Here is an 8440-nt window from a genome sequence, read left to right as displayed (position 1 = left end):
GGGAGGGAGGGACGGAGGGAGGGAGGGAGAACTATTCCTTTATTGAACATCTAATCAGCTAATATGAGAGGGAAAATATATTTACAAATAAGATATGGATGTCAACCTTAAAAACAGAAGAGCATACATGAGAATCAGAACAATGCAATCAACTAGAAAATATTATCAATATGACAAAGTATCATGAAGTACAGAGGAGACATCAGGTAGTTTTGCCTGGGCAATGTAATAGAGAAGATGTCATAAATTCGGCTATATAATAGCAGTCCCTGGCACCTAAACAGGGTATGGCACATAGCAGATGCTCAATAAATAGTTGTTGGATGAATGCATGAATGAACAAATGAATAATGCATTTTCCAAATAGGCAAAAGGAGGAAGATATTCCAGGCAAAGATATCACAGAATATGAAAATGTGGTACATATATAAGATGGATATTGTATGTACCTGAAGATATTCCAGGCAAAGTATCACAGTATATGAAAATGTGGTACATATATACTATGGGATATTAGACATAAAAAGAAAATTTCCCCACTTGTGACAACGTGGATGAGTCTAGAGGGCATTAGGTTAAATAAACCAGTCACAGAAGGACACACACTGCATGATCTCACTTATATATGGAATATTAAAAAGTCTAACTCAACCCAAATGCCCATCAATGACAGACTGGATAAAGAAAATGTGGTACATATACACCATGGAATACTATGCAGCCATAAAAAGGAACAAGATCATGGCCTTTGCAGGTACATGGATGGAGCTGGAAGCCATTATCCTCAGCAAACTAACACTAGAACAGAAAACACTGCATGTTCTCACTTATAAATGGAAGCTGAACAATGAGAACACATGGACACAGGGAGGGAAACAACACACACTGGGGCCTGTTGGGGGGATGGGTGGGGGGAGGGACAGCATTAGGAAAAATAGCTAATGCATGCTCAGCTTAATACCTAGGTGATGGGTTGATAGATGCAGCAAACCACCGTGGCACACATTTACCTATGTAACAAACCTGCACATCCTGCACATGTACCCCAGAACTTAAAATAAAAAATAATTTTAAAAAAAAGTCTTAACTCACACAAGCAGAGGGTAGAATGGTAGTTACTACAGGATGGGGAGCGAGGAGGATGGGGAGTGAGGGAAATGGGGAGATGTTAGTCAAAGGGGATAAACTTTCAGTTATAAGATAAGTAAGTTCTGGTGATCTAATATACATCATGCTGACTAAAATTAATAGTGCTGTATTACATACTTGAAATATGCTAAGACAGTTCTCACCACCACACACCAAAAATGGTCATTATATGAGGTGATGGATGTCCTCATTAGCTTGATTGTCATCATTTCACAATGTGGACGTATATCAAATCATTACATTGTACACCTCAAATGTAAAAAGTTTTTATTTGTCAATTATACCACACCAAATCTGGACAAAATTTTTTTGAGGAAAGATATCACAGTATGAACAAAGGTTTAGGGTCATCTGTATTTAAGGAGTGATGAGTGAGCCATGAACTGTGAGCAAAACAAAACAATAGAGAAGAAAAAAGAAAGATGGCACACTGTCTTGGAGGTATGTTAAGAAGGGATTTGACTACCATGCCAAGAATGTGGATTTTGTCCTGAGGACCAATAGTTTTTCAACAGCAGCACACTTGTTTTAAGCAGAATCTTGTAAGAAACCCAATAGGATAAAACTGATCCATATAGAGCTGTCCTAATAGAAGCAGGGATAGGCCCCCTGCCCACAATCTCACCATCCAGGCATGGCTGGGGACTCTATATTGTCCCTTGAAATACTGTTTGAACATCAATATAACTGGCAATGAGTCATCTTTGAACATTATCAGACATAAGAATGTGAGTTTGGAAGGAAAAGAGAAGTCAGGAAGAGCAGTTAGAATGTCATTGAAATTGTCCAAGCACAAAATAATGAGAACTTAAATTAGATCAGTAACATTCATAGTGAAATGGAAAATAAAGAGATTTCAAAAATAGAATCCTTCATATACATGGTCATCCTGCTGCAGAGAAAATAATTTTATCTCTGGTACATCTAAGTTTGGATATCTTTTTAAATGAAATTTATTATAAACTTCAGCCTTTTAACTGTTACTATGGCTAACACATTCTCACACTTGCAAAAGTTTATGAAAAAACACAAATTCCTTTGCAGCAAACTGCTTAAATGATGGTTCATATGTCAGAGTATGGATTTTGGGATCCTGAGAGAAGCCAATGGAAGCTATAGAAAGATAGCAAAAAGTGAAGCATGTTTGAAAGATATCTAACACTCCTTTCATTTACTAACCTGGCATACCAATTTTTGAGCAATGATCAAAACCATCATGACCCTTTCCCTACACTCCCTCCAATGTAAGCATTCAAGCTTTTTCTTAAAAGTTACATAAAATTATTCATTACCCACTTACAATTAGTTACAATTGCCCAGTAAAAGCTCCTCCTGGGTAGAAGGTTTGTGACTTAAGGAATTCATGACACTCCTGGATTAGGTAAAACGAAGATATGCTCACACAAATAAGCTAATGAGAGAGGCAGCAAAAGAGAACTGGGAAGTCAGAGAAATTCACATGATGAAGATACCTGGCATTTAGCCAAAAGTAAAAACTATAAATATTAATCAGATGAGAATCAGTGTCACTTTACTGCAAGAATGTTCTGTAATTAAAAGGGTAGGTATTGTGTTGTGCATGTTAGCACAATTGCCGCCAATAATATTGGATGCCAGTAGCTCCCGATTACTGCAAACAGCACAGATTCCTAAGGATGTCGCTTAGCAGAAAGTTTACTAAATATCAACTGTTTATGTCAACTTCAAGTGATACTGCAAAGTAAAGGAAGAAGAAATATCAGGTTTCAATATTGTGTTTCTGTCTTTAAAAGATAAGAAAAGGCAAGAAAAGAAACCTTCCTTGGACATCTATTATAAGCCAGGCATTTGCTAGGTGCTTTCCAGACATAATGTCTTTGAATCCTTACCTCAATCCTGCAGAAGAGGTGTCATCATAATCACATTTCAAAGATGCAGCTATTCCAAAGTTGGCTTTGTCATCCAAGATGTGGCTGTTGTTGTGCATGTCTGAAGTGGAGCAGAGGTGACATGTCCCTGAAGTTGATAAAGTCACAAGATTGTGAGACTGCAGTGCTTCATGGATCATCCCTGTGGGTCGATGGGCCTTGGAGTGGATGAAAGGCATGGGAGGGAGATACCGAAGCTCTCATTTGGGTAAATCAGCAGTAAACCTACTCAGTGGTCAGGCAAAGGAGGTTTGGGCAACATACTGGGAGTGTCAAAAAAAAAAAAAAAGGGAGGATAATTGAAAATCAGAGTAGCAATGGTTGGAAGAGGCAAAAGGAGACAAAAGTGTCCCGTTCCCTTTCTTTCCTCTGTTCCTAGACATAGGGATGAGAGAGGATGAACAGCCTCCACTACTGAAGGGTGCTAAATGGTAAATACTCCCACTATGGTGGATTTCAAGCTCTCATGATGTTAGTGAGCGCAGAGTTGGGAAAAGATGTGCACAATCAGCTCTGACGATCCAGTGCCAGTTAACGCCAGCACAGTACTGCCCTTTCCCATGTCATAGCTTCCCGTCGCTTCTTCCCACCTGTTCTTGCTCAAAGATAAAGCTGTTAAGTTGTGCAGACTGTGCACATTGCGCAACTCTAGTGTTGCTTGCCATTTTCATCACAGCCGTCATTGACATATATAATTTAATATGACAATTTTCCGTTAGAAAGCTGTGCAGAGCAAAGGAGACCCTTTCCTAATTTGCACAAAAGCACCATTTGGGTTGGTTTTCATGCTGCTCAAAGACCACATACTGGAAGTCACAAGCAAAATTCAGCCCACAGACATTTTTTCTTTAACTCACATTGGGTTTTTAAAAAGACATTTTTTTAAACTAGCTTGCCAACATTTAAAAGTCAGGAAACCAAAATCCAAATTACTAAATTATCTTGGAAAAATCAAAGCAAGCTGCACTACATTGAAAGCAATAACAAAGAAAGTACCTATGCCTAGATCAAGGTAGGCATTCAAAAGATGTCAGGATCCTTCAGCCCACCCTGGCTAATGTTTTGTACTCACCTTTTTTATCATTATATCCTGGAAGCCACATCATCTGGACTCTATGTTCCTCTGTGGCTCCTCCCTTATCTTCTGTCAGTTTCTAGAACAATCTTTGCACCTCAGGGCTTTGCACTTGCCCATCTTCTTCCTGAAACACTCCACCCTCCACCCCCTTCACTGGTCCAACTCCCACTCATCCTTCCATTTCAGTTCAGATGTCATCTCCACCATCAGCTTTCAACAAGACTCCCAAGTACCGCCAACTCACGGCATGCTCCATGGAGCAGTCAGAGTGATTTTTTTAAAAAATAAATCAGATCATGGCACAGCACAATAGTCATGAAATGCAAGCTCCTTCAGCTGGCCCTTAAGGAATGGTGTGGTTTGGACACTGTCCCCATCCCTCAGTTACACTGTTTCCCTATTTCCTTTACAAACACACCTCCCATGTGCCTGCCTTTGCTCTTGCCACTCCCTTTGCAGGAACACTTTTTCCCAGGTTTTCATAGCACCTACACCTTGGTAACATTCTGGTCTCAGCACAAACCAACTGCAAATCCTCAGAGAAGCCTTTTCTACCCACCCATGTAAAATAGCAGCCCTGCCTGCTGCCAGCCTCACTTCAATGACTCTCCATCACATCCCTTGATTACATATCCCAGATATACTCCAGACCTCCAAGTCAGACTTTCTGGTGGTGGGACCTGCCAATCTTTCCTTTTATTAAGCTACCCTTGGGGATTCTGATATGCAACCAATTTAGGAACCCCCAGTCTGTGGTATAATGGGAAAGGAAAGAATTGTAGGCATGTTGAGTTGTGTTGTGGTTCACAGCGAATGTTTTGCTCCTCGTGAGTTTTGATAGTCCAATATTACAGTGATATAGGATACTACAAACCCACTGTAATTTTGCAGCAATAAATTACTGTCATTCCCTTTCTTGTTTACAATGCCACCTGAAACCTCAGTCAACAAAATTGTGGATAGTCTGTTAGAAACAGAGCCAAAAATTCCTCCAACTTCTTCATAGAATAGTTATGATCATACTAGCGAGAGGACTAAGTGAAGAATGGACAGCTAAAGGATTCGACAAATTAATAGGTTGAAGGAATACGGACACATCTTTTTAAGCCAGGAATCTGTGGGTGCTTACAAATCTTTGGGAAAATACCCACTGTCACCAAAAAATTTAAGATTAAAATATGTGGTGAACTGGGAGGTACCAGGTCAGGAGGGTGCAGGGGCCAGGGCCAAGGCTGGGAGCGACTCCATTCTGGCACCCTAGCTCCTCCAGGTCACAGTCCTCGCTCCGCCCCCTTGCCCACTGCTCACATGGTCCTGAGAGGCGTCTCTGTAGGGCTACTGAGCCCGCAGACCCGGCCTGCGCGTTCTGCACTCATGGGTCTCAAGACCAAGAAAGATGGGAGGACACAGAGCTGACCGGCCAAGTGTAAGGACTCTGGTTGCACTGTGCATCTGCAGCCCCTGCCCAACTGTCTGCCTGCCCCAGGTGGACTCTGTCCCAGAATCCAAGGGCTACCTGAGCAGGATGACAGGGTCATGCCCAGGGTCAGAGGCACTGAGGCACCTCGCATCCCGAGTGTAACTCGCAGTACCCGCTGGTGCTGCAGGAGCAGATGAGGGCAGATGAGACTCATCAGGGACACCTTCCACACCTACCACCAGCAGTGACTCATGCCTGGCATCCTGCTGGCCAATCGCATTGAAGTTTTTCACGGGGAAGACCATATAGCAGCTCTGGGAGCTGAGTGTACCAGGCCCCACCATCAAAGGATATGGCTGTACTGGGGTCTCATGTGTGGTCTTTGCACTTCCGGTCTGAAAGCTGGAGTGGGTGGACAGTGGCTACAGGTCAGCGATGAGTATCTTGTCCTCCCTTGTCATGCACCCTATCTACACCTACATCAGTGAGGAGTGGTGGCAGATGTATTAGGTTGGTGCAAAAGTAATTGTGCTTTTTACCATTACTTTTAATGACAAAAACTGCAATTATGTTTGCAGCAACCTATACCTGCCCCCTGCTGGCCAAGGGGGAGCTCCTGGGCTACTTCAGGCTCACAGAGCCCGACTGCAGAAGTGACCCCAACAGCATGGAGATCAGAACCTGCCACAACCCCTGGAATAAGAGCTCCACCCTCAATGGGACCACCCTGATCCAATGGGACCTGAATCACCACCAGGATCCAATGAGACCTTAGTCACCACCTCGCCTGTGGCCAACCTGTTTGTAGTGCAGGCTGGAAGATGGCTACCTTTGGGGCTTCCTGTCAGAGAAGGGGATGTGGGATCTCTTGGCCTCCAAGATTGAGGGCAAGTTGTTCTCCCTGCGGGCCTCTGCCATGGGCGTGATCATCGTGGACAGCATAGAGGTGGAGGACGTGCTGCTCAGTGCAGGCAGCCTGGAGGGTTCCTTTGGCTACCTGAACAACGCCAGATCTGGTATCATGTGGGGCTGTCTCTTATACACATCTAGATGTGTATAAGAGACAGGCACTGAGGCACCTCGCATCCCAAGTGTAACTCGCAGTACCCGCTGGTGCTGCAGGAGCAGATGAGGGCAGATGAGACTCATCAGGGACACCTTCCACACCTACCACCAGCAGTGACTCATGCCTGGCATCCTGCTGGCCAACCGCATTGAAGTTTTTCACGGGGAAGACCATATAGCAGCTCTGGGAGCTGAGTGTACCAGGCCCCACCATCAAAGGATATGGCTGTACTGGGGTCTCATGTGTGGTCTTTGCACTTCCGGTCTGAAAGCTGGAGTGGGTGGACAGTGGCTACAGGTCAGCGATGAGTATCTAGTCCTCCCTTGTCATACACCCTATCTACACCTACATCAGTGAGGAGCGGTGGCAGATGTATTAGGTTGGTGCAAAAGTAATTGTGCTTTTTACCATTACTTTTAATGACAAAAACTGCAATTATGTTTGCAGCAACCTATACCTGCCCCCTGCTGGCCAAGGGGGAGCTCCTGGGCTACTTCAGGCTCACAGAGCCCGACTGCAGAAGTGACCCCAACAGCATGGAGATCAGAACCTGCCACAACCCCTGGAATAAGAGCTCCACCCTCAATGGGACCACCCTGATCCAATGGGACCTGAATCACCACCAGGATCCAATGAGACCTTAGTCACCACCTCGCCTGTGGCCAACCTGTTTGTAGTGCAGGCTGGAAGATGGCTACCTTTGGGGCTTCCTGTCAGAGAAGGGGATGTGGGATCTCTTGGCCTCCAAGATTGAGGGCAAGTTGTTCTCCCTGCGGGCCTCTGCCATGGGCGTGATCATCGTGGACAGCATAGAGGTGGAGGACGTGCTGCTCTGTGCAGGCAGCCTGGAGGGTTCCTTTGGCTACCTGAACAACGCCAGATCTGGTATCATGTGGGGCGTGCTTGGAGCTGCTGAGTCTTGTCTGCTCGTGGCCAGGCAGTACACCCTGCACAGGATCCAGTTCGGTGTCCTGTTGTTCAGGCACCAGCTGATTCAGAAGTTGGAGAACATGCTCACTGAGGTCACGCTGGGCCACTCCATGCCTGCCTGCAGCACGGCCACTTGAAGAATCAGGGCAATGCAGCCCCAGGACAGGTCTCTCTGCTAAAGAGGAATAACTATGAAAAAAGCCTGGACGTTGCCTGCCAGGCCTGAGACATGCTGGGGGGCACTGGGGTTTCTGATGACTATCATATGTTCCAGCACATCAGGAACTCAGAGGCCATGAAAACCTGCGAGGGTACGCATGACATGAGCACCCTGATCCTGGAAAGAGCTGTCACAGGAATCCAGGCATTCATAGCTGGCAAGTGAGCCCATCCAGCCAGGGGCCTAAAGCTCTCAAACCCCTTCCCAGAGACAGGCCTGGCTGGACCGTGGGAATGCTGTGTTCTGAGCTTAGGAAGGAAGCTAGCGGATGGAGTGGGAAGTGACAGACACTGATTTTAAAATATCAGAATTTCCCTTCTGAAGTTGTTCAGATGTGTTCCTTAAAAAGAAGATGGAATTCTCTGTAGAGTTTCTCAATCCACTTTTAACTATGGATGAGAACAGACTCCATTTACCTTGGAATAGAAACTTCTATTGAGAGAAGACATTGAAGCAACTTCCTGGAGACCCCCTTGGTCTCTGCCTGAGCAGACCCCCCCTTACATCAAGGGTTCACAGTGCACCCTCCGACCCTCCCATCCGGGGGTAGTGCCTTATGCTGGACGTTGAAGCAGAATAAGGGAGAGGAAAATAAGAAGGCTGCATGTCTGACCCCACAGTGTTGGGTTGCATTGACTGGTAACCACCTGAGAAGTAGTTTCAGTCACAG

General features: G+C 45.0%; 1 pseudogene; it reads left to right on the top strand.

Annotated features, from left to right (window-relative positions):
• The window catches only part of LOC105530910, a 10260-nt pseudogene extending 2325 nt beyond the window's left edge, over positions 1-7935 (top strand).
• Positions 7936-8440: the final 505 nt, after the last annotated feature.

The sequence above is a fragment of the Mandrillus leucophaeus genome, unplaced genomic scaffold (genome assembly GCF_000951045.1).
Source record: "Mandrillus leucophaeus isolate KB7577 unplaced genomic scaffold, Mleu.le_1.0 Scaffold852, whole genome shotgun sequence".
NCBI lineage: Eukaryota > Metazoa > Chordata > Mammalia > Primates > Cercopithecidae > Mandrillus > Mandrillus leucophaeus.
This window is presented reverse-complemented; position numbering and strand designations above follow the sequence as displayed.